Source organism: Alexandromys fortis, unplaced genomic scaffold (assembly GCF_014885135.2).
Source record: "Alexandromys fortis isolate MF-2015 unplaced genomic scaffold, M_Fortis_MF-2015_v1.1 scaffold_140, whole genome shotgun sequence".
Taxonomy (NCBI): domain Eukaryota; kingdom Metazoa; phylum Chordata; class Mammalia; order Rodentia; family Cricetidae; genus Alexandromys; species Alexandromys fortis.
Genome location: NW_026068048.1, coordinates 1,223,104 through 1,249,280, shown reverse-complemented (window position 1 = coordinate 1,249,280; position 26,177 = coordinate 1,223,104). Strand labels below are relative to the sequence as shown.

The 26,177-nt window shown below is 50.5% G+C and overlaps 1 protein-coding gene across 4 annotated transcripts in view; it reads left to right on the top strand.

Moving 5' to 3' along the window:
• The window catches only part of Sipa1l3 (signal induced proliferation associated 1 like 3), a 205,314-nt gene that overhangs the window by 77,188 nt on the left and 101,949 nt on the right, over positions 1–26,177 (top strand). For all 4 annotated transcript variants that reach the window (XM_050119114.1, XM_050119111.1, XM_050119112.1 and 1 more), the window contains exon 2: positions 13,738–13,805. The gene's annotated coding sequence lies outside the window, so the exon portion shown is untranslated. The remainder of the gene's footprint in view (positions 1–13,737; positions 13,806–26,177) is intronic.

Below are 26,177 nucleotides of genomic sequence, written 5' to 3'. Positions count from 1 at the left end.
GAAAGAAGACAGGGGTTGTGACAGGAACCTCCTAGGTGGGTGTGGTTATCCCAGATTTGCCCTTGTGTGCCACCACAGTCACAGAGGTGGATTCCTTTGTTTGTTTTTGTTTTCCTTTTTTTTGTTTTTTTGGGTGGTGGTGGTTTGTTTTAGATTGGGTCTCCTTAGGTAGCTCTGGTCTAGAACTTACTATAGACCCCAGGCTGGCCTTGAACTTGCTATGATCTTTAGTCCTTTACTTTACAAGTGCTGGAATTACAAACATGCACCACTATTCTGTTTCAATAATAATAACAACAACAACAACAACAACACTTTGACCCAAGAAAGGGGAAAAATGGAAGGAGAGTAAGGTTTTGCTAGTTCCATTCTATCTTGGAATGTTCTGAATGTATGGATGACTGGCGTGTGGCTCAGTTGTTGTAGACTGCTTGCCTAGAATCCCCCAGTGAGGGGCTGGGGGTGTGGCTCAGTGGTAGAGCCCCTGCCTAGAATCCCCCAGTGAGGGGCTGGGGGTGTGGCTCAGTGGTAGAGCCCCTGCCTAGAATCCCCCAGTGAGGGGCTGGGGTGTGGCTCAGTGGTAGAGCCCCTGCCTAGAATCCTTCAGTGAGGGGCTGGGGGTGTGGCTCAGTGGTAGAGCCCCTGCCTAGAATCCCCCAGTGAGGGGCTGGGGTGTGGCTCAGTGGTAGAGCCCCTGCCTAGAATCCTTCAGTGAGGGGCTGGGGGTGTGGCTCAGTGGTAGAGCCCCTGCCTAGAATCCCCCAGTGAGGGGCTGGGGTGTGGCTCAGTGGTAGGGCCCCTGCCTAGAATCCCCCCCAGTGAGGGGCTGGGGTGTGGCTCAGTGGTGGAGCACTTGACTGGCATGTGAGAGGCCCAGCATTCCATCTCCAGGACCCCCCCCCCCCCCCAAAAAAAAGTCAGAGTATGTTTGTGTAGATTGTGTGTGTGTGTGTGTGATTGAATTCTTTTATTTGAAGTTCTGCTTAAAAGATTGAGACACTGTTTTGGAAATGCCTGTCTTAACACTGTCTAAATGAGTCTCCCTGTCATTTTCTGTGCAGGCTTTCTTTTCCTTCCCAGGGTGCTAATGTTGCCTGACGTTATGCACTGGCTTTTTCACACCATCCCCCAAGAATGTGAGTTTCGACAGGGTGGACCTGTGTGTTTTGCTCTAGATCAGTGTCTGGCCTCTCACAGTTGCTTAGCATGTGGTGGACCGATGTGAACAAGCTGGGCTGGAATACAGGGGTGAACTGGGGCCCAGAGCCTGTCCCTCCCCACATGGATTGTAAAGAGCAGGCTGATGGAAGGCCCACAGTTTTATCTGCTTGGGATGGGGCAAGAAACCCCTGGAGACCTCTATTTACCCACAATGCCTTTGCATAATCAGCTTGTAAGATGGCACAGGTTGCCATCTTGTGCTGGACCCTTCCCATTAGCCCGAGAAGCTGTCATACCTGGCTGTGTCCAGCCGGCTGGCCAGTCTCCACTTTGTCTGGGTGACTTGTTAAGGGCAGTTGTGTACTAAGGAATCATGGGTAGAGGGTTTCACGATTTCTGTGCATTAAAATATTTGCAGTTTGCTTATTTTCTACTCAGTATGATTTGCACATTCTATGTGGCCTAGCTTAGCCTTTTTGTGCGTTGTTTGTTTAATTACGTGTGTGTATACATGAGTGGTGGGTATGTGCACATGAAATATCAGATTCCTGGACCCGAACTTACAGGTAGTTGTGGGTCACGTGACCTGGGTGCTGGGGACTCAAACTTGGGTCCTGCGGAAGTGCAGTACTCACTCGACACTGCTGAGCCAACCGCGCAGTTCTGTGGCATGGTCCTCCTAAGAGCCATGAGAGCATTCACTTGACATATGTCCTGAGTGTCTGTGGGTGCCCTGCAGAGCCCCAGGTACCATTGTAAACAGAAACCATAGAATTCACATTCACTCCAGCAGGACAAAGGAAGGCTGCAACGGCAGTAAATGCTCCATGAGGAATAGAAATAGGGCGAAGCAGAGGCAGCCTGAGTGGGGACACTGAGGAAGTCCACCCCCTTGACGAGGGCACACGCACAGGGAAACCCTGTGTGCACAAAGGCCCTGAGACAGCGACTGGCATAGTGTGGCCGCGGTGCTGGTTACAGGAGGGCAGCACGAGGTCAGAGAAGTCCCCCACCTCAACCCTAAGAAGCGGAGACAATAGGCACAGTTGTGCACAGCTGAGGTGTTGAGGGCTGTTAAGTGAGGAAGCTACCTGATATGGCCGCTGTCTGATCCGATCTATCTGGCTGTCACTGAGTGGGATCCAGGAAAACAGACGCGACCTGAGACCAGAAGGGCCTCTGATGATGTGTCTAAGTGAGTAATGGTGGTAGCAGCTTGGGCATGGAAAGAGGAGACAGGAAATGGATTTGGATATATTTTGAAGCCAGTGGCAACAAGGAACTTGCTAATTACCAAAGGATGGACAAGTCTGCTCTCCATCTATATTATTTATTAACTGATCCCTGCTGGTGAGCAATCAGATACCCCACTCCCACCCCAGGCTGCTGTAGTCTAAACTCTAGGGTGAATCTAGAAGGATTGAGGGCAAGAGCATTCATCCCCTGCAGACAGAGCCTCCACAGCAAGAGCTGGGACCTCACAGCCAGGCTGCATAGAAAGGCATCCGAGCCCAGCTCGGATGGCCGTGTGGAGTGGATGGCAGAACCCATCTGATTCATGCTGGTGATACACAAGGGGGTTCTCTCACGCTCTCCCGTGCTTTGTCTTCTCTGGGGTGACTTTTCCCTCCTCAACGAAGTTTCAACCACCATAGCAGAGTTCAAATCTGTTAGCTTTCCGAGGGACTCAGCTCTAGCTGGCTGGGATTTGGCTCTGGGCCATCCCTGGAGGAGCCACAGACTGTAGGAAGTGTGTGAGAAGGCCATCTTGTTTGTATGAGGTGATTTTCCTCGGGCTTTGTCCCTTTCTCTCTGGTTCTTCTGGCCTTGTTCTGAGTGTGCAGATCCTGTGGGTGACAGCTGCTGCCACCACCGCCAGTGTTGCCGCCACTACCTCCCTCACCCTCTCAGAAGGGCTTCAGACTTCTAGGGGTCCCTGTGTCACCCAGTTAGTTAGGACAGCTCAGCTTGTGTTAGTTGAAAATAGGCTATGAGGAGAAAGTGTGAGCCCTTGTCTCTTTCTGCTACCAGAGACCACAGGCCCTGAAAACCGGACCCCAGCCCTGGCCTCAGATGCACTGGCCAGGATGCTTGCTTGTCAGATCTGCATCTCTGGAAGTTCACCTTGTGCCTCCCTACTGACTAGAGACTAGGGGGACAGCAGATCTCAAGATGATGAAGTGTGACGTGTGTCTCAGCTCATTCCAGCTTCAAAAGGAAAAGAGGGGAAAAGGAGAAATATATATACACACACACAGCCTTGAAGGAGAAATATATAGGGCATGAATGAGCTGAGTGAGTCTTCTCGCTGCTTCCTGGGGGATGTGTGAATCACTGTGACCTTTTAGAAGACAGCAGGGGAGGGTTTCTTACTTGCTGCTTTGAATGAGCAGAGTATGCATGCGGAAACACATTGAGAAAGCGCCAGAGAAGTGTACAGTGAATGGTCCGTCGGCTCCTCGCCCTGTCCCCTGCCACTCTGAGCCCCTACCAGCCAACCCCTGTGTTAGCTGTCCTCTCAAAGAGGTAAAAAGGGGGGCACTCAGCTTGACTTGGAAATCAGTTCATAGCCTAACAGTCTCTGACCCAGCACTGCCAGTCCCGAGGTGACACCCAAGAACTAGCCCTGTTACAAAGGGGTGTTTAGCACAGCATTGTCACAGTGGCCAAATAGACCCCAGAAATAACGCAGATGCTCACTCCTCAACTGAACAAACGAGGGCACATCCGTACTCTGATTGCTGAGGAAGGGGTGAACACACGTGTGATATGTGGCTAGTTCATCTCTTCCATGTCCCACGCCTGCTTCTAGGGGACCTGGCAGTGTCCCCAGGTGCAGGAGCCCACAGGTGGGAGCAGTGGCACTGGCTTTGATCCTTACCAGGGCCCGCTCTCTATTGATGACAAGAGATTTAGGCTAAGTGGGCCATGGATGCCCCGCCACCTTTTTTTTTTTTTTCCTTTTGAGACAGAATATTTCTATGTCTCCTTAGCTGTCCTAGAACTCACACTGTAGACCAGGCTGACCATGAACTCACAGAGATCCACCGGCCTCTGCCTTCCAAGTGCTGGGATTAAATGCATGCACCATGCCCAGCCCCCTGCCATGGCTTTAATGTGCTGTAAGTGGGCCATCTCCTGGGGCCACCCTGGGGCACTGTTAGCATTCCAGTCTCCAGCTATGGTGCCCAGTCTGTTCTCAGGGACTCTCCATGCCCTCCCCCTACTTTCCATCCTCTGCTCCCAGGGTCTTGTATTCCGCTCAGAAGACACATATTGGTCAGTGAAGTAAGACTGGTGACCTTTTGGGTCACACCTTGCTTCTTTCCTTGCCACACTTGTCCTGTTTGTCCTTAGCTGATTGTGCCCATACCAACCTAGAAGGCCCTCCCTTGTCAGGGAGGCGGGAAGGGAGCCAGTCTTGAGATGCAGCTGATCCGGTGACTGAGAAAGACATTACCTGTGGTCATCCGATCCAGGCTTCTTTCACTTAGCCTTGTCTTCAAGGCTCATCTCTGTTGTCCGCAAAGTCAGACTTGTTCCTTTCCATAGCTGAACATTCATGGTATGGGTGAATGGTAATGTTGCTTCGTCCTTTCTGTTAGTGGATGTCCTTTTCATGTAGCTTCCTTTTTCTGTAGTTCTAGGTGTAAACTTGTGCTGCTTTCCTGAATAGTACTTCTCAGCACCCGTACTGATGTAGGCATGTGTTTTCCTGTGTGTTTTCTGCTCGTTATCTGGGACTGCGCGCTTTGTAGGGCCTGTCTGTGCGTGTACTTTTGTTCGCTGCGTCTGGCACTTTTCCTTGCTGTGTCTGCTGTAGGATAGTGCTTGAGTTGTCTAATGAATGACTCAACATCTCTCCTGTTGCTCATTTATTGTCTCATCTCCTAAAGCAAGTGATGGCAACCATATTCTGAGCAGAACTATGGTGAATGTGTGTCACTTTCTCCTTGGTGTTGTGGAAAGAGTGTAGCATGAGGATGCTTGAAATGATAGGCACTCGGCCGCCAAGTTCCTGTGACTGCTCATCTTGTGTGGAAGGCTGCAGTGTCGCCTAAATTGTGCATTTCAGGTGCTTGTCAAAGCCAGGTGTGGTGGCACATGCCTATACTCCCAGCACTTGGGAGGCAGAGGCGGGAAGATCACCACAGCTCTGAGGCCAGCTTGGGCTGCTCAGTGAACTCCAGGCGAGCCAGTAGGAACCCATTTCAAACAAAATAAAAACTGTCAGTAGCAGATCAGAAAGATGGCTCCACAGAGGGTGGTTTCTCTCTTGAGTAAAATGTCCATAACAGGGCACACCTGGGGCCAGCATGGCTGTCTGGTGGTCACCGGAGAAGCAGGATCATTGGTCAAGGATCCTCCTTCTTCTCTGTCCCTGGCACAGAACTGTCAGTCATCCTTAGAGAGCTGCAGTCAGGCTGATGCGTCTGTCATGGAGCGAGGGGGTGGGCACAGAAGGACCATCCAGCTTTGTTTCTGGGGAGGAATTTTCCTCAAAGCTTCCCAGCAGCTTCCCCCTTCCACTTATGGCCACTGCTGGCTGCAAGAGAGGCTGGGAAATGCAGTCTTGAAAGAAAGGAAGGAAGGAAGTAAGCAAGCAAGCAAGCATGGTTGCCAGGTGGGCAGTCAGCCTTGGCAGTAGGTCTGTCGTCTGTTTTCTTCCACAGAACCTGAGCCATTGCAGCTTCTGCTCTTTACCCTGGACCTTCACACTGCCCCCCAGCCCCCCTTCAGCTTCCCCCCTGCGAGTGCCCAGAATCAAGCCATGGAGTTCTCCGTGTCTGATCAGTGGATAAGACTGAGATTAGCAGAAGTCCAACTGTGTCACCAGCAACATGAATAAATTATCACATTTATTATCTACTTTCTGATGACAGATCTGCTGCAAACAGTTGTCACAGAGTCAGTTTTAAACACATTCCTCCCAAAGCCCTCACTATTCCCACTTACCAGATGAAGGGCCGCAAAGGTTAACTGGATCTTTCCCTGATAAATTCTCCCCTTTTCTGTATGATGCAGAAGAGGATTAAAAACCAAAGCCTGACCTATTTTGGCAACTTGACCTGCCCTAACTTTCACCGATTAGCTGGGGCTAGGGAATGCTTTGTGGAGACGCACCCACTGGTGGAAGCCATTCTGACAAGCTGTTTTCATTGCAGAAAGGGGCTTAACTCTCAGCGTTTCCAGCAAATGCCTAGTGACAGGAGGAGAAAGGATCCCCTGAGCTCTGCGGAATTTCCCGGCCAGCAGAGCACATGCAGATGTATGGGCAGACTGGGCTTAGCCGTAGTGTGACCTTTACTCCAAGGTGCTTTAAGGCCAAGAAAGAAGCTAGACTCAGTTTAGGTCTTCTGAGAATTAATTTAGGCCATACCTCATCTTTCTAGGTGTGTTTGATCAATTCTGCTTAATGGGAAACTTTGATTTCTACAGAGTATCTCTTTAAGACACTTCCCAGGCCATGTGACTCTCAATAACCACTGGCTGAGTGGTGGAGCAGCCCACAGCTGCTGGCTGTATGGTGGAGCAGCCCACAGCTGCTGGCTGAGTGGTGGAGCAGCCCACAACTGCTGGCTGTATGATGGAGCAGCCCACAGCTGCTGGCTGTGTGGTGGAACAGCCCACTGCTGCTGGCTGAGTGATGGAACAGCCCACAGCTGCTGGCTGTATGGTGGAGCAGCCCACAGCTGCTGGAACTTGACTTTCAGGTGTATTATGCATTTGGCTGTGAGATTCTTCATACATAGGTGATGCTGTCATTTCAAGGGTTCACAGGACAACATTGGAGGGAGAAGCTGGCAGGTCGACTCTTATAAGCCTATATCTACAAGGTGTACCCACCTTTGCCAGGAAGCCAAGGTTACCAGAGAGGGACCACCTCAAATCCAGCTGTCACATCAACATTCCAAGCTGAGAAAGATGAAGGATCAAACACTTCCAGGAATCCTTGGCTAAGAAGTCATAACCTGGGCTACATAGTGAGTTCAGGCTACCTTAGGCTTCATAAGTGAGATCTGTCTCAAATAAACCAAATGTGTAAACAAAGGAAAAGAGAAGTCATGGCTGCCTAAGGTTATGAAACTATCTTTTGTATAGTTAGTTATTCTGTTCACTTGTGGGCCGTTGATGCCCTGTAGGGATAGGGACTAGGTCAGGAGCAAGCCTGTTCTCTTCCTAAGATGTAGCTCTATTCCTGTGCTGTCTTCTGTATAGTTTTTCTGTTCCTCTTGTGCCCTGGGTCGTTCTGGGCCATTGATACCCTGTAGATATAGGGCCTGGGGTCAGGAGCAAGTTCTCTTCCTGCTGTACTGGTGGTGGTTTTGGACTGGAATTCCCTGAGTTCAGATTCCTCTCTCCTATGTACGTATTTGCTGTGAGATCTTGGGCAAAGTTAATTTCTGTAACTGGTACTTTAGTTGGGGCTTCTATTGCTGTTATTAAACACTGTGGTCAGAGGAGCTTACAGAGGAAAGAGTTTATTTCATTTTACAGTTTGTAAATCACAAATCAGGTAAGAAACTCAGGCAGGGCAGGAACCTGAACACAGGAACTCATGCAGAGACCATGGAGGGGCACTACCTGCTGACTTGCTCTCATGGCTTGCTTAGCCTGCTTTCTTATATCATTCAGAATGACCCACCCAGGGGTGGGCACTGCCCCCTGTATAATGGACCCACCCACATCAATCATTAATCAAGAAAATACCCTGTAAATTTTCTCAGAGGCCAGCCTAGTGCCTGCAAGATTGCACCAGTAAAGGCACCTGCTGCAAGCTTACTGACCTTAGTGAACCCTGGGACTCATACGTGGTAGGAGAGAGCCAGTTTACACACACACACACACACACACACACACACACACACAGTCAACCAACCAGTCAGAGGTATGTAGTGATGAGGCGAGCAGGCCTGCTTTTTGTCCCACCCGGCTCCCGCACAGCTAGCTTTACACCCGAAATAACAACACACAAATTGTATTCATTTAAACACTGCCTGGCCCATTAGCTCTAGCCTCTTACTGGCTAACTCTCACATCTTGATTAACCCATTTCTATTCATGTGTGTAGCACCATGAGGTGGTGGCTTACCGGGAAGATTCTAACCTACATCCATCTTGGAGAAGAGAGCTATGGCATCTGACTCACTTCCCTTCTTCCCAGCATTCTGTTCTGACCTATCAGGCCAAGCAGTTTTCTTTATTAATTAACCAATGAAAGCAACAGATAGATAGAAGACACTCCTACATCAGAGGTAGAAGCAGGAAGGTCAGATTATCCTTAGTTACAAAGTGAGTTCAAAGACTATCTTGGGCTACACAAGCCCAGTTTTACAAAATGGACAAGAAGAAGTTGGGGGGGGGGTGCTAGAGGCACTTCCACAGGCTGTTTGAAGGTTTGGTGAATCTGCAGTTAAGAGATGAAAACAGGGGCTGGAGAGATGGCTCAGAGGTTAAGAGCATTGCCTGCTCTTCCAAAGGTCCTGAGTTCAATTCCTAGCAACCACATGGTGGCTCACAACCATCTGTAATGGGGTCTGGTGTCCTCTTCTGGCCTGCAGGCATACACACAGACAGAATATTGTATACATAATAAATAATAAAATAAATTTTTTTAAAAAAAGAGTTGAAAACAGTGGTTTATACAGAGCAAAACACAAAATCCATGTTTGACCCCCCCCCCCCAGTTGGGGATTTGCAGGCACCCTGGACACAAGTCAGCTGGAGTATGAATGTGTCACTGGAGCTAATGCTTGTCTTTACACGAAGTTGCAGAGCTTAGGTATGTGGCCCACACCTGTAGTCCCTGCATTCCTGAGGCAGGGGCTGGCAGATGGGAAGTTGGAGGCCACCATGGGCTGCATAGTGGGACCCTGTTGAGAAAGAAAAAAAAGCAAAGAAAGCAATTTGCCAACCTTCTTTTTCAACGCGTTTGTTCTGACTGTTTCCACCCACAGTGACTGAGAGTCCCCTAGCTCCAGCACTTGCACAGTTGGTGATATCAGACTCTGACATTTTGGCCAATCTGCTGCATGTGAACCGGTCACACCCTGTTGTTTTCTCTAAGCAGCTCCTCTGCAGAGGTCTGCATGTGAGCAATGCAGCCTACCTGGGCTGGCTCCAGGCAGGAAGAGCAGACCCCTGCAACTCTGTGACCTGGGACCCCACCATCCCCTCAGAGACAGGCCAGTCATGGGTGTAGACGGTGAGGAAGCTGGTGACCCAGTCATGGTTACCGAGGATGACATCCATCACCGAGAGCACATGCTAAATCACTAGTGTTGGATATTAATAGAATGTAGGTCATAAGAGAAAACGTGATTAATTGCAGCATGAGCTCATCGACTGTTGCTGGCCTCGGTTTTCCCAAGGCAGAATTCTTTCTTCCTATATCAGCTCTTTGTTGGAATGTGGGGAGAGACAGTTGAATGAACAGATCTTTTTCTGGGTTTGATTTCAAAGATGGGCTGGGGACTGGATATGCCGGGAATCGCCTCTTAGTGAGGCAGCATTGAGGTCAAAGATGGGCTGGGGGCTGGATATGCCGGGAATCACCTCTGAGTGAGGCAAGCATTGAGGCACTTCGTTGGTTGGTGAGTTTCCCATGCCCCATAGGAAGGTCTCAGCCAGTCTGGAAAGGAGAATGCAGCTCATGGTGGAAGGTCACAGGGGTGTGCTTCTCCTTTACTCGGCTTGGAATGCCAGGAAGCCCCTTACACAGCTGGCTGCGTGGAGGAGAGACTCCTGCTAAGACTGAGTGTCTGCCCAGGCCAGGTGTAGTAGCACACACCCGTCATCCCAGGAGGCTGAGGAACGAGGTTCTCGGATTTGGGGCCAGCCTGGGCTTCATGGTGAGACCAAGTCTCCAAACAAACAAACAGCAATGAAAACCAGAGCTGAAAGAGGATGGTTTTAGCTTTGCAATACTGTGCCATAATACTTGAGACAACAAGCTTTAAAAGAGGAAAGTTGATTTCGGCTTTCAGCTCCAGGGGTTTCCCTCCATGGTTTCTTGACCATGAAGTGGCCAGGAGCATGCCCAGCCATGACAACAGTGCCTGCTGCAGGGGCTTCCAGTGAGGACCAAATCCAAGGTCACTAGCCTGCAAATAGCCCCCAGAAGATTGGTGTTCAGCTCAGTGATCATGGAATTTTGTATCTTCATCAGACTCTGCCCTGAAGCCCATTTTGTGAGCCAGGAAGCAGATGTACGACTGTGAGCTGGTGCAGTGGGGACTGGGGTTTCACTTATTGTCATGGTCTTTCCTCTGCAGTCTCTCTGGGGACTGTCCTCCCTCTGGGACTGTAGTCGACTCTTCAGTGGCCCCAGACAAGTTACTACACACCTGGAACCTCAGTGTCCTTGCCCACTGAGTGGACAGGTTAGACTAGATGAGGCTGTTCCTTACCTGACCCCTGAGAACCCAGCCTCGGAGGTCTGTGCCACCCCTGAGATGACTCCTCCCATGGAGAGAAGCGGCAGGGTGTCTTGAAAGGTTTGTGTTCCCTTATGTACAAGTCACCATGAGGACAGATTTGCCCAGTCTTAAATCTCAGAGGGAGCTAACAGCTCAAGGACACAAAGATCCCAGAACTGGCCTGACCAATCACCACTCAGCTACCCCTAAGAATCTGCCCCAGGTTGGCAGATAAGCCCTGGTCAGTCCCTGTCTCCCTTCGTGCAGCAACAGAACACCCAGGGCCAGCGCTGACTGACCAGTTCTGATGGGCCTGCTCAGACCCTGGTCAAGAGGAGGAAGATTTCAACCTGGGAGTCCCTACTTGGATATGGCCGCCCCACCTTTCTTTTTCTGGAGCTCTGTTCTTGGTGTAGACCTGTGGAAAGGGAGGTGCTTGATCTGTGAGTGCAGTGCCTGTGACTGATGGGCCACAGCCATGGTCACACAGGATTGCTGAGGCACCTACAAGGGCCCTCCTCCTTCCCCAGGGGCTCAGGAAGCTCAGGTGTAGTGGCTCTGGCTGAACCAGCCTTGCTGATCTCCTTCACTGTCGCCGCTGGTGCTGCTCTTTCCTTCCCTCCACGCTGTGTGTGTGTGTGTGTGTGTGTGTGTGTGTGTGTGTGTGTGTGTGTGTGTGGTGACCCCAGGCAGATGGGCCTCCACTTTCTTGCAATCCACAGGTTCCTAGCCCAGAAGTAAAATGCCAGCACGCGTCACTGCTAGTGCCCTTAAAGAGCTAGATGCAGGGATGTGGTGATGCAGGTCTTTAATCCCAGCACTCTGGACAGAGGCAGGTGGATCTCTGTGGTATCTCGGACAGCCAGGGCTATTAGAGAAAAACCCTGTCACACACACAAATGCCAGGTACAGCTGGACCCCTTAGTGCCTTTACCTTCCTGGAGTACTTGAATCCAGGCTAGCCTGTCTTTGGAGATAGGGGAGCTCGTGGTGGCGCACACCTTTAATCCCAGCATTCAGGAGTCAGAGACAAGTGGATCTCTGTGAGTTCAAGGCCAGCCTGTTCTACAGAGCTAGTTGCTGTTATATAAAGATACCCTGTCTCCAAAAAAATCAACCAAACAAACAAACGTGTATTACTTTAGAGGAAGGAAAAAAAAAAATAAGAGCAGCAGAAAAGTAATTTCCATTGCAATTTAAGGGCCTAGTAAAATTTTACAAGCACTTGATTCAGGGGTTTCCTGATCATCTGGTGGTAATCAAGGAGGTGTCCTGGGTGTTTCTTCTTCCCTCCCACCCTTTGGAGCATGTTCAAAGTCAAAGTTGTTAGGGCTTCATAGCCCTCTGAGGAACAAGCAAGGGCCCGAGGGACTGCTTCTGGGTCCTTCCGAGTGTGTGTTTTCCTGTAGTTGCCAGTTCTATGTATAGCGGCCATTTCTAATTTTATTTTATGCTTCCCTAAATGGCCTGGTAGTGAGTTCTGGGAATCGACAAGAACAGCAATGGCCTCTGACCTTCTGTGTTAGTTGGGAGCTAGTGTGTGTGTGTGTGTGTGTGTGTGTGTGTGTGTGTGTGAATAAACAGAGATTCAGGCCACCCTGCTTATGTAAAAGAGAACGTACAGGCTCAGCCTGGGACAGCCTGCTACCAATGGCGTCAGGAATCACAGTGAGGTTGTCAAGTTGCTGTCTCTTCCTCCCTCGTGGCTCTTTGGGTCAGTGGGTGCTTGGTCCTCTGTGTTGTTTTTCTCCGAGGGTCAGGAGATGGTCCCTAGCAGATGGGAGGGATTGCGTAGCTCATTCGCCAGAGTCAGTAAGCCATCGCTTTGCCTGCATTTCCTCCATCTGCCCTTAGACTACTGTTATTGCTCGGCCCACCTGGCTTCCCGGCCAGGGCCAGAGAAAGCAGTACAGCGACCTCAGCATTAGGCCAGGTCTGGATCATGTGCGAGTCAAGGCCGGACCTTGCTCTGCAGAGGTCCTTGAACTTGTGTCTGTCCCTGTCCCTAAGCCTCCTTAATGTACCACCACACCTAGCTTACTCACCTGTTTCTAAATCTGAATCCACCACTGGACCTCAAATTTAAAGTAGTAACCGAAATGTGTGGGTGTGGCCAAGCCTGCTCATGCGCTCTGCCCCCAGCAGCCTGAGCTAGAGTCAGGCTCTCCACATGCACCTCTCCTCCCTCCTCTCCCTCCATCCCTCTCTCCCTTTTTCTGTCTCTCGCTCCCTGTCTCTTGCACAGGCACACACAAGAAATGAAGGAAAAGCAAACAGGCACAGATTTGGGTTTGTTTTACAGTTATTTTGGTTTCTGTATGGATGGGTTCCTTTGAAGTCTGTCATACTCATCCCCTGTGGACATTGTGGGTGCCCTTCTAATCTCCTCCTGACTCAGGGCCCGGCCTGTGCTGGCACCTGTAATATGAACAGATTCACTGCTTCTTAAAATGCTTGCCACACAAGCCTCACCACCTGCGTTACCCCAAGAACCTCCATAAATGTAGAAGGAGAGAACCGACTTCCAAAAGCTGCCCTGTGACTCCATAAGAGCACACACACCCTTTCTACATGCACAATTTGTAAAATTTTCATTTAGATAAATGCAACCATACCAAACAGTCACGTCCCTAGAGTTGTGTTCTTTCATTTCTCAGCACATGACGGTCTGAAAGAAGTGATCCCATGTGTCCTACACTTCTGAGTCCACCCCTTGTCCTCACTGTCATGATACCCACCACTCTGGCCCACTGGCTGCCCCTGCCCAGAGCCTCACCTGCCTCGGGGCCTTTGCACCAGCTGCTTTATGGCCTGGAAGCCCTTTCCAGGGTATCCAGGGTGTCGTTTGCTATCTCACCTGTTTGGGTCTTTCCTGGTGGAGGCTTCAGCACACTGCATGAGTTGTCGGCCCTGCCCCCATCTTCTGTTCAGTTTGCGTCTGACACCGGCCAGCCCTGGTCTTGCCTTGTGAGCTGGTTCAGCCACCTCCTCCCCCACTAGAATTTCTACTCTTCGAAGACAGCAACTGTTCCGCTTCTGTGTATTCTCAGAGCCAGGCTTTGCTGGCTTTTGTTCAATCTGACAGGTGGCTATTGCAGCAGGAAGGCTTTGCATCACTTGGCCAAGGGACATGACCTTCTCTTTTCCCTTTTCATAGGTGCATCTCCTTTGACCTAGGCTCTCGTGAGACCTGAAAGGCCACACTGGTGTCCAGCGCATACTGAAGTAAGTACAGTGGCTATTTGTTTAAATTTTATAGGTAATACACATAATGTCTTTATTATTTTTAAATGTACATACAAAAATATCAGAGAAGAGGTAACAGCCTCCATCATTACCCCCATCCCCCATTTTCCCTTAGGGGTGAGTACTGTCATTCACTGCTAGTATCCACACTTACTCACACACACTCACCACACGTACACGTGTACACACCCACCACACTCACATGCACGTACACACACACACACACACTTATATTTTACTTAGCTGTCTAAGAAAACAATCCAGGCAGTACAGGTGCTCCAGGAGCCCCCTCAGCAACACTGTGTCTCGGAGCCTTGTTTGTGAGCACAGTTACACACAGGCTTCTCTTGGTTCTATACTATTTTAATTCAATTTAAATTTTATAGAAAGTAAACGTCACTCTTGTGGGTTTTTTTTTAAGTTCACACAAAGGAAATTTTTTTTTGTGACGCTGCTACATAGGGAGACAGAACAGGCCCACCACCCTGTGTGCACTGCTGCCCACCACCCTGTGTGCACTGCTGCCCACCACCCTGTGTGCACTGCTGCCCACCACCCTGTGTGCACTGCCCACCACCCTGTGTGCGCTGCTGCCCACCACCCTGTGTGCACTGCTGCCCACCACCCTGTGTGCGCTGCTGCCCACCACCCTGTGTGCACTGCCCACCACCCTGTGTGCGCTGCTGCTCTCTAGGTCCCAAAGGCAGCAGCAGCAAGCAGCGTAGGTGCTCGCATGTGATTCGCCTATGTATGGATGGTAAATACTTATCTGGATGTGTAGGTTTACGTAGGTTAAATTGGGGAGAATTGGGGCACTCTTTCATGTTCTTGGTGGATTTTAGGCGGTGAGGTCAGTTTGGGGGCATACGCTCTTTTGGTTCCTAATGAGGCATTCCTGAATGCTGATGCCAGCCTTTGTGGCAGGGTGCTGGGGAAGCAGTGTCTGGTCCTCAAAGGACTGGGAGACCCTAACTGTGGGCGATAGGAGGGTGGAAGGTTCTGGCTCAGTGTAACCAGCTGGCACAGACTGGCAATCAAGCTTTGGGACCGCGGTGAACCTGGGGGAACTGAATGGTTCTTCTCTGAGCTTTCCGTCTTGCTAAAGTTTTACCAGGTCCCCAGAGCTTGTCAGTGGGACGGTCTCTGGGGTCAGAGTATATTCTTGCAGGTATTAGACCTCAGTTGTTGTTCACTTTGGTTTGTTTGGGCTGTTTGGTTTTGTCTTCTCACAATGCTGATCAGGCTGACCTTAAACTCACAGAGATCCTCTTGCCTCTGCCTCCCAACTTCTGGGATTAAAGGCGTGTGCCCACCACTGCCTGGCTTTGTTTGGGTTTTTAACTTTTGAAAAATTTTGTGTGTGGGGGGGGTTGAGAGGGGAAGGAGAGGGAGGGAAGGAAGAAGGAGGAAGAGGGAGGAGAGAGTGCAGATACCTTTGGAGGCCAGAGGTGTTGGGTTCCTCTGGAACCAGAGTTCAGTGGCTGGGAGCTGCCCCGTGTAAATGCTGGGAGCCAAACTTGGGTCCTCTCTACCGCAGTATTTGCTCTTAGCTGCTGAGCCACCTCTGATTTGGTTTTCGTTGTTGCTGCTGCTGTTTGTTTTTTGTGTTTTTGAGACAGGTCCTCACACTGGGACCTAGAGCCTGCAGATTAGGCTAGTGATCCCAGGAATCTGTTCATCTGCTTCCCCAGAGCTGGGATTACATGTGCACCACCACGCCTGGCCGCCTGGCTCTTTTCATGAGCACCAGGTCCTCATGCCAGGGTAGCAGGCACTTTCCTGACTGAGCTAGCTCTCGGCCCATCATGCCCTCTTACTCTCCTCCAGTCTACCAGGCTCCTGCACGCCCTCTTGGCTTGTGTGACTCAGGGAGCTCACTGCTCTGGTATTTTGCAGTGTTTGGACTTAGGTGTGTTTGTTTTCTCTTGACTCTATTGAGGCGATATTATTACTTAGAAGAATGTCCCAGAAGTGATGTCCCCTCATCAGGGCACCATCCCTGGGACCCACGGTGTCTGTGTGTATTCCTTCCAGCATTGGTCTTCTGACTCTCTTGGCTGAGGTGGTGATGTCTGCGTGGCAGGTAATTTCCTTGTCAGTCCCACCACCATTTTCCACATACAGCTCGCAGCCGTTTTGGGGAGGGAACATTGAACTCTGAGAAAGCTCTGCTTTCCCTCAAACTTGCATGCATTAATGTCAGCATCAGCTGCTAGCTGGGTCTGCCCTGCCACAGTCCCTGTTGAGGTTTCTCTATAATGTCCTAATACCCTTCCATTTGTTAGCTGCAGTTCTTGGCTAATTGATGCCAGGCTTGCATTCTTTGATATAGACTAGGAGAAAAAGTTTCTACGGTATGCCGGGCCAGTGTCAGGTCAGGGCTTGAGCCTCCTGGCTTCTGGGGGCCTTTTCCCTCATGGCCAAGGGTTGCTGCTACAGCTCCAGACTGCACAAACAGGGATCAACTCCAGTGTGTTTAAGTCTAGACAACTTGAGCACTCCCAGAATCCTCTAGATGACACCACTTGCACCTTATTGGGCATAACAATGTCACATGACTTCCCCTTCTGCCAAGCAGGTAGGAAATTTCATTTAAGTCCTCAGCCTTTGTGGAGGAAGTAGCCAGAGGAAGGGGGAATGGAGAGAGTCAGATGGTAAACCAGCCAGCAATGTCTGGCTCCACAGGGGAGGGGAGCAGTAATAATTGGTATTAATAGGAGCTGACTGTGTGCCAGGCCGTGCTGTAAGCACTCTCTGTGCATGAGCTCACTCTACCCTGTGCCCACCCTATGAAGTCATTGCTGTCAGATCCCTGTAGTAATGACGTGGACACAAGATGGGGAGGGTGCTTACAGAGTAGTGGGCCTGGGTGGAGCCTGTCTCGCTTTACACCTGTGTGTGAGTCCTCCCTCTAGGCCTGGTCTGGTTCTGAGGTGTGCACCAGTTGTATCTCTTCCTTGCCGCCCCTAGGGACACTGGGGATGGGGGGACAGGAAGATGCTTTGGGTCTGCCTTTTCTGAACAAACAGTACTTGTGCTTTTAGTTATTGTGTCTAAATAATGCCACCTGCCTGGCATCCTGCCGATGGCTTCAGTCCATGTTCCCGTGAGCCTCTGTGCTCACCCCGTGCTGTAGCATGTTGGCAGAGTAAGGAGTCCTACCCAGGAAGCCACAGGGCCGTGGGCGCCTTTACTTGGCTTCAGGATAGCCTTTTCCAAGTCAGTGAAATGAAAACAGGTTGACTGGGAACCCAAGAGCACTGCTGGCTCAGGATCCAGCCAACCCAGGTTCCAGGCTCAGCTGGACCACACTGGCTGGCCCCAATTGGGCATCTTAAGCCGTGGAAATGGTTTCAGAGGTTAAATGTGCTTACACACTTAAGTACCTGGGACAGTACCTGGCACAAAAGTCACTTAGGGGATGATGGTGTTAATTCTAATACTGCCTTTGCTGATCGTGGTGGCAGTGGCGGGTAGCAGTAGCAGCTCTCTTATCCATTAGCCCTTATAGCTGTCACCCAACACCAGCAGTAGCATCCACAGCTGCAGCTGCAGCACTACCACAACTACCGCCACCAGCGCTCCCTGCTGCCATTGATGATCCTTACCCACCAAATTCCAAGTCTTCTGGGAACAGGAATACGCAGCTGAGGGTTGGGTCAGGAGTTTCACAGAAGAAAACAGGAATTTCTTTGGTGCATGCCAGGAACCCACAGCTATTGGTCTCCTGGCCCTGTCTCTCATGAAGTCCCTAGGCTTTTTAGCACTGGCCTTGGGACTGTGGCTGCCCTTGACCTCTGTAGCCAGAACACAGGGATGCTTTGTACAGCCCATCACCCGAGGCCCAAATCAGACCTGACAGAGTGATTTATTCTCTGGGAAGGAGCGGGAGGGCAGCGCCCCAGTGGGGGATTCTTCGGAAGGTTGTCAGCCCGAATTAGCTCACACCCTCATGCATCCTTGCTGCTTAAGCGTCCTCCAGCTAATAGGGTTTTCCGGGGTGTCTCTAGGGACTGGAGGTTGGCTGTGAGCCCTAAAGAGTATGTTTGATGAGGCAGCCTGCAGCCTTATCTAAAGACATCAGCTCTGGGTGGGACCTTTCATCTTCCCAACAGGAAGTGGAAGTGGCACTTCCCAGGGAGTCAGTGTTTTGTCTGCCCCTCCCCCAGTCCTTTCACCACTGTAACCCCCTGCAGCCAGAGACCATTGCTTTTCTCCTAGCCACCAGGTCTCATTGCTGTGCCTCTGTTTCTAGTGACTTTATTCATTCACAAGACTGACAGCCGTGAGTGAGAGTCTGGGGTGGCAGCAAATTAGCATGATGTCGCTCCTTATTGGGCACATGTGAAACATGGCAGGTCAGGTGTAACAGGATTGATTTTGTGCTTGGGGGCCCAGGCCCTGAGGCTGGGGGGGAGGGCAGAGTGAGCAGGGCACTCTCATCTCAGACTAGAGAGGAGAGGAGGACATGAATACAGTGGCTACCGAGCACATCTGTGCCGTGTTTATTGGCACCTCCTGCATACTATGGGCTCTGAACACAAAATGATCAAGTTCTTCGTCTTCGGAGTTTATGTCTGCTGTGTTTAGTACAGAAGGTGCAGAGTTTGGTGGTGCTGTGTGGTTATTTCGGTTCTGGGTGGTCGGAATGAACAAGCTGACACTCCTGCAACAGTTTGGGGGAATATGTGAGGAAGGGCTGGGCATGTATAGAGATTTAGAGGAGGCCTGAAGGCTGCAGAGTCAAGGGACCAAGTGGGGTTGAGAGGTAGGGGCAAGGATCCCAGTAAAGGAGCAAGCAGTACCTTAGAGGGAATGGGTGGAGCCAGAAGGATCCGAATTCAAAGCCAGCCTGGGTTTCATGACTCAAACGCATAAAAACCCAAAAGCATGGTATTAAACAAGGATATGGTAGTAAATGAATGAAAGATAGAAATGCAAAGGAAAGATATGACTGCTTCTAGATAGGTGGAGGAGAAAGTTTACTGTAGACACTTGGGAGAGCTTAGTCAGAGGCAGGGCCATCTGGGGGAGTCCAGAGTGGACAGGACAGACTGAGCTGGGCCTTGTGGGGATAAACGGAGGGAAAGAGAGAGGGGAACCAGGGTAGCAGCCAAGAAGACAAAGGTACAGAGTGGAGCAGGTAACCAGAATGGCTGGATTATATAGGGAAGGGCAGCCCAGCCTCTGGACTGGAGAGTTCAGGGTAGAGGGTGAGGTCTGCCAGTCAAACCCTGTAACAGGTAAGGACTGAGGGATGCTGGGAGAACCTGGAGGCCAGGTCAACTTTGATATGTTAAATAGGCCTCAGCCTTTTGTCCCAGGTTTGAAACTTAACGGTAAATACCCATAATGCCGGCACTCTGGGGGGCTCAAGGCAAAGGAATCACCACAAGTTCAGGATACCCCAGGATTACATAGAGAGACCCTTTTCTCAAAAAAAGAACTGAGCAAAACAAAAAGCAGGGCTGACAAGATGGCTCAGAGGGTGAAGGCATTTCTGTCTAACCAGATGACCTGCGTTTCTCTCCAGGGCCCACGTGATAGAAGGAGAGTCAGTTGCCTCAGGTTGTTCTCCGACCTTTATGTGTGATATTGGGACATGCACATGTACACACAATAAATGTACTTTTTTAACTTAAAACTAAAGATATGAGCCAGGCAGTGGTGGCACATGCCTTAATCCTAGCACTCGGGAGGCAGAGACAGGCAGATCTCTGTGAGTCTGAGGCCAGCCTGGTCTACAGAGTGAGTTCCAGAACAGCCAAAGTTACACAGAGAAACCCTGTCTTGAAAACAGCTAGCAAACAAACAGAAACTAAAGATATAGTCAACATAACCATCTACCTATATTTGTCAACTCTATGAAATATGTTGAATCTTGAAGTCAAAATTTATGTTAGCTTTGGGGGCTGAGGTTGTAGTAATGGTTAGTGTAGAGCTCCCGCTAAGAGTCTGCTGGTGAGGAGCGCTCCCCAGCCCCTGCTGGTTTGCCTAAGACCCAAATTGCTCAGAATTCCAACCACCGAGGACCCTTTGGAAAGGGGTCCAGAGCTGTGTGTAGCTCATAACAAATACTATCAGGGTCAACCCACAGCTCCCTATCATTGCTGTTATCATTAGCACTCAGACCTCTCCACTCTTAAAGTCATTATGGAAATGCAAGTGATACAGGGAGATGCTGACACACACCCTGTTCTCAAGAACAAAAACAACGGGATGAGAGCAGGGTTTGCCCTTGTGGGCTGTAGTGAACTAAGCCTTTTCCCTACATGGGATCTGCATGTGACTGGGGTCTCCCACAGCAGGATCCCCTTGTAGTGTCCACCATGTAAAGCAGGAAATGGTGAGGGAAGAATGGCTCCCCCTTGTACCCTGAGAGGCTTGCAGCCTGGATATTGGGGGGGGGGGCTAGGGTGAGGTTTGAGCCCAACTGCCAGGCGAGTAGTGAGGGTACATGTTGTGTGACACTTCCTGGAAGACACAAGCAGTGTCTTCTTGCCCCATTGGGAACCAACGAGAGACTGGCAGAGGATACCATCAAAGTCTAACTTAGTGAACCAGTGGATTTTATGGGGGTTGCTTAGTGGAGTAGAGGTGAGGAATTGCTCACAGGAGCAGAAACGATTCAGAGCTCACCCAGAGTGGATGCTGGCTCACAAGGGTAGGCCGTTGGAGCTTGCTGCACAACTGTCATGCAGCTCTGCAGACTGCAAAGTGTTTCCCTCAGGCAGCTTGTCTTGTCCGAGAGTGTCTCGCAGTTCTTGTGAGAACTTGAGAGAAGTACCTGCTGATTCTGGTCACTTTCAGGGACTTCCTGAAGCTCTTGAGTTGTCTGCTTCATGATCTCTCTCTCTCTCTCTCTCTCTCTCTCTCTCTCTCTCTCTCTCTCTCTCTCTCCAACAGTGCATCATTGTGAAGCCTTGCAAAATAATGTAGGCAGAGACGAAAATTGAGTCACGCAGCTCTCGGCTGCTTGGGTAGCTGAGAGATACAAAGGTGGTGGCCACAGCGTGTGGTTCTGGAGTGGACGCGAGAGGCCCAGGTGGAAAGAAAATCCGAGGTCCTCAACAAAACAGTGCTGAAAACTATGATCCCAAGATCATCCTTAGAGACAGGAACAGCTGTCCAGAGAGAATGGGAAGAGAGGCCGAGAAGGCTGGGAAATGGGGCCAGATGGAGAGGGAGGAGGCCAGAACAGGACTTCTGAAGCGGAGGCCATCTGAGGAGCTAGAAGGGTGCAGAGCTGACGCTGACGTGTTGGCTCTGATTGAAGGGACAGGTGGCACGAGCTCTTCAACACTGCCCCACAGATAGGTCAGGTCAACACTCATTGTGCCCCTCTAATGCTTAAGCCATATGTAATGCCTAGTCACCAAACAAAACAACATTAAATGACTCTCGGGTAGGAGGAGTTCAGCATCCTGGGGAAATGCCCATGATGTGGCATGAGTTCTGTTTTCCTGACCGCCTGTTGCCAGCAGGTGTTAGGAAGCAGGGTAATTGGAAATGTTGCCGAGCTACCTGGGTGCTCCCCAGCTTAAACTCCCGAGTGCCTGGTACTGTGGACAGGCCTGACTCTCCTTCCTTTCCCATTCATAAACTGGGATTGGGCTGTGGTGGTGCATGCCTTTAATCCCAGCACTTGGGAGGCTGAGGCGGGCAGATCTCTGAGTTTGAGGCCAGCCTGGTCTACAGAGTGAGTTCCAGGATAGCCAGAACTGTTACACAGAAAAACTTTGTCTTGAAAAATAAATAAAAAACAAACAAAAGAATAATGCTGCCTTCCCAGGAGTCTGACCTCATAACCCCCACCGTCTGGGTGAGCAGTCTCGCAGATAGCCGTGTGCCTTACCTGGAGTAATTAACCAGAAAAATGGAGTGCTGATGTCTGGAGAGAGAGCAGGAGAAAATCCTCTTCTAGAATGGGGTGGGGACAAGATGGTCTCAGGAGGCTTTTCTGAAGCAGCAACCACTAATCTTCAACTTGAAGGTAGATAGGAAGCCATTCAGTGGCAGCCAGGGCCCTGGTTGTCTGTGAGAGACAGAATGTCATCCTCCCTCACTTACCCAGCAGAAGCGATGCCATAGTCACCATTGATCACCAGCATGGTTTTCCAGAGCACGATGCATCCATTCACTCCAGGTGTGCAGTTTTCCCAAACGTGGGACACTCAACTGCATAATTTGTGGAACATTGCACTTGAACTCTAGATAAACCAAAACAAGGGCCTGAGGTTGGAGGGTGCTGGGTGTGTTGGAGAAGCTGCCATCACTCCAGCATGGGGAAGGAAGACAGGCAGGGTTGGCCACAGGGGTCCAGTGAGCTATAGTAAGAAGTCTGCCTTTCCATTGCCCAGGGTGTTGTGGAAGGATTTTGCTTAGAGGACCGATTTCAGTGGTCCCTTTGCTTTGTTTTCTTTAAGATGGAGTCTTGCTATGTGGCCCAGGCTGATCTTCTTGCTTCAGCTTCCATGGTCTTGGACCATTGTCGCGTGGAAGGGTTGCAAGAAAAGAAGCGACACTTTGGTTTTGAATTTCCTGTGCACATTCAAGACTTAGAATCCTGGTACCCTCCTCCACCAGGACAGCCAGGCTCATGGTCAGAGGTCCCAGCAGCCACCTGGCTGCCCCACCTGCAGAAGGTGCCCTAGTTCTAGATTCACTCCTAAGAAAGCAGCAGCTTGTTGTTCACACTAGGCCATGGGAGACCCACAAAGCAGGTCACTGCAGCTCTGACTGTTCCTCCGGAAAGTCTTAGGTCGCCGTGACTCATGAATCTGTCCTCTCGGGGCCAAGGCCCCCTCCTGCTCTCCGTGTAGGCCCAAGCTGTCTGCTTCCCACTCCTGCCCCATCTCCCTGTTTCCTTCATAGGGCGTCAACCAGCGGTCTCCCTTGGCGTTCTCTCTTCTGAGCCAGGCTTGGGGAGAGGTAGGCAGACCAGGGGTTCCCACATCCTCTTTATTTCCCAAATGTGGTTTCTTTGTGGGCCCAGAGAGATGGGGCAGGTGGTGTGTCACTCTCTTCAGCCCACCTGGCAATGGCATCAGATCCCCAGTGTGGAAAGTCCCAGGTTCCCCAGGTTGCCCCGGTAGCCACTACTGCGTGCTTCTGGGTAGGTGAGCAACCTTGCTTCCTTTCCTCTGCTGTGCTTCAGCTCTCAGTCCTCAGAACATGGGGCTGTGCTGTGTACCTCTTGGAAGTGTTCACAACTATGTGACCTCTAACACACTGCCTCCATGACCAGGTGTTGGCAGAGACCTGTAAACAGGTGGTCTCCATCAGGTCTGCCTTTGCTGCCAGTGTGCCATGGACAGCCACTTAGTCCTCCAGCACCTGTGAAGGTGGTTCTCTATATTATGATAGTACTTGGCTTTGGACCTAGGCAAGCGCTCTAGTGCTGAGCTACACTGCAGCAGCCCTCACTAGTGACTCTAGGCAAGCTCTCTTCTGCTGAGCCACACCCCCAGCCTTCTTTTTACTTCTGTGAGACAGCCTTACCATCTGGTTTTACAGATGGGGGATGGAGATGCAGGTAAGTCAGGTCCCTTGTCTGAGCCATGCATGCACAGTAGATATAAACGGAGTTGGATTGGGACCCAGTCTGCCTGGCTCTGTACTCGTCCTTCTTTATTATGACATCTGTTTGTTTCCTTCCAGCCCTCATCACAACTGCTTGGTGGATTTGTTTATTGCCTGTCTCTGCCAGTCACCCAATAAGCTCCTGTCTTTCGGAGTTTTGAGGTGGGGGTCTCATCAGGTAGCACAGGCTGGCCTCCTAATCTTCCTGGATGCCACTACAGCTCAGTCACATTCCGTGTCTTGTCCTTTGCTACATCCCCAGCTTTAGAGCAGTACCTGATGCACAATAGCCCCACAGGAGACCTCTGCTGAGGAAGTGGCACAGTCACCGTGAGAGTTTGGAGAGCTCGGTCCCTCAGACAGTGCTGGTGGGAATGTAAAGTTAGGTGTCCATCCAGAAACACAGTTTCATGAAAACCAAACACACTGCTATCATATGACCCAGCCCATTGCACTCTTGGGCACTTAGCCCAGAGAAATAAGACTATGTTTACTCAGAGATCTGCCCACCATTGTTCATAAAAAACCTTTACTGCTTGCCAAGTCTGGAAACAGCCCAGGTGATCAGGTAAACAAACCTGTGGAGTGTCCGCACTGTGGTATAATCCTCAGCAGAGAGAGTGCTGTGGAGAGAGCAGAGAGAGAGTGCTATGGGCAGGCTGGAGGGGGAACCAGCTGTGGAGACAGGGCAGGCTGGGGGGGAACCAGCTGTGGAGACTCACTGGGGCAGGCTGGAGGGGAACCAGCTATGGGGACTCACTGGGGCAGGCTGGGGGAACCATTGGGAGATAGATGATGCCAGGTGAGAAAAGCCAGTCTATCTGTGGAATGAGTCCCCCGTGTGCGACATTCTGAATGGAAGACTTACATAGTTGGGCCATAGATGGACTGACCATGGCTAGGAATGGGGTATTGGTGGGAGGTGGGCATGGAAGAAGCAAGAACCAGCATGAGGACTTTACAGTGACGAAACTTCTGGAACAGAGGACAGGGATGGAACCCATGGGCTCACTCAAGGCACCCTCCCTGCTCCTATCATGGTGGTGAATACACAAGCATGCACGTGGTGAACTAGGAACCCTGAATAATGGGCTGGCAAGATAGTTCAGCATGTCCTGGTCACCCAACTTCGGTCTCGGGAACCCATATCCAGATTGAAGGAGACCAACCACAGCGTCTTCCTCTGGCCTCCAAACACCCTTCGTGACACCTGTGCACCCTCCTGCCACACACAAATGATAATATTTGAAAAAGAAAAGAAGCTGAATGTGGTGTAATCCTAGCAGGATGGGCAGGGCAGCACCCAGTCCTTAGAAGATCCATGGACAGGAGGTTAAAGTTGGTGGGGACAGAGGAATAGCCACAAATTCAAGGGCAGCTTAGGCTATGGTAGTAAGTTGTAGACCACAAGGGCTGTAGAGTATAAGACCATCTTAGAAAACAAGAAAAAAGTCTGAATAAAATCAAGATTGCATTTTAGTTAAGATACTCTTCTAGAGTTTTATCCAGTGTTAGCATTTACAAACTATAATTTAAAATAAAACATATATATTTATGTCTCACAATTCCATGTGCGTCTACAATAATCTTTTCCCCCCTTGGGTTTTTCAAGACAGGTTTTTTCTGTGTAGCCCTGGCTGTTCTGGAACTCACTTGCCTCTACCTCCTGAGTGCTGGGTTTAAAGGCATGCACCACCTCCCAGCTCTACAATAATCTTAATAAAAATTTTATTTGATGAGATTAATTGGCTCCCAGCATGCCCAGGCCCAGGCTCAGTAAGTGAATACTGAGTAAGTGAATACTCAGTAAGTGAATAAGGCTGTTAGCCCTGTTCTCCTGACCTCATCACTGCAATCCATGCAAGCTGCTCATGAAGTGTAGACTACTGCCTTGCTAGACTCTAGCAAGGGCCTCTGAGAATTTGGTGTGTGTGTGTGTGTGTGTGTGTGTGTGTGTGAAAATGCAAAATCTAAAAAATCTCATTTGTGAAATTGCTAGTGATACGTGGTGATGTATACCTGTATTTGGGAGGTAGAGGTAGGAATGTCAGGAGTTCAAGGTTATCCTGGGCTACATAATGAGTTAGTGGCCTGCCTGGACTACGTGAGACTCTGTCTCTAAAAAAGAGAAAACCTTTTCTGTGGTGCTGGGCATGGTATGACATGTCTGTGATCTTAGTACTGGGTGGGGGCATGGGGCTCAGACAGGAGGAGCTGGAGTTCTGGGCCAGCCTGGGCTACATAGAGAGGCCTTGTGGGTGTGGGGTGGGAATATAAAGTTTTCAGTAAGACAGGAAGAGAGAAAGGAATGAGGAGGGTTCTGCAGATATGGGAAATGGGCAGAGCTTAGGAGACCATGGACAAGAGGTCAAGAGTTGACCCTCAGACCAGTCATGGAAAAGGGGGTTCAGGCCTTGGGGAGAGCTGACCAGATTTTGTTTTTCCTTGTGATTCTAGTGGCTTTCCAGAGATGGGGGGGTCTAAGAATCGGATGTGAGAGACCAGCAGCTGGGTCCCCGAATGTAATAGAAGTCAGCCACCAGAGAAGGGGGGAAGATGGCAGATGAGCCCCCAAATAGCAGGGTCAAGGGTGACTCCCAGACCAGGGTCCCCGAATGTGAAAGAAGTCAGCCACCAGAGAAGGGGGGAAGATGGCAGATGAGCCCCAAATAGCAGGGTCCAGGGTGGCTCCAGGCCCTGGCTGCTTCGTCGCTCTCCCGCATTTGCCCACACACTTAGCAGGGTGAGGAAGGAAGAAAGCTGCCCTGG